Source organism: Apaloderma vittatum, unplaced genomic scaffold (assembly GCF_000703405.1).
Source record: "Apaloderma vittatum isolate BGI_N311 unplaced genomic scaffold, ASM70340v1 scaffold19959, whole genome shotgun sequence".
In the NCBI taxonomy this organism is placed as follows: Eukaryota; Metazoa; Chordata; class Aves; order Trogoniformes; family Trogonidae; genus Apaloderma; species Apaloderma vittatum.
Window position 1 is genome coordinate 7,602 of NW_009733715.1, and position 415 is coordinate 8,016.

Genomic DNA, 415 nt, shown 5'->3' on the forward strand with positions numbered 1-415 from the left:
GAACTCAAAGGGATCTCATGTTTCTTGTCAGGTGCCCACAGGGCAGGCGCTGCCCCAGCGCCAGTGCCAGACCAGAGCACGGGGGAGCCCAGCAGCTCCTGCAAACTTGGCTTCTATCCCCCAGCGCAAGTCCCACTCTGACGGGATTTCTGTCGGACCAAACCCCAGCTCTGACCCAACAGAGTTCGGTGTCCCTCCAGGCACCACTGCAGATGGATTCCTGGAGGGCCAGCGGGGAGCTGACGCAGCGGGGAGCTGACACCCACGCTCTGAGCGCCAGGTCAGTGGAAGTGCTCAGCCGTGCTGTGGCTCGGGGCCAGAGCTGCAGCTGAGAACGTTAAAGGAACCGTTCAGGGTAAAACACCCCAGGGCATCATCAGATTTGAGAAGTATAAAAGTGCAGCTGTTCCCCATT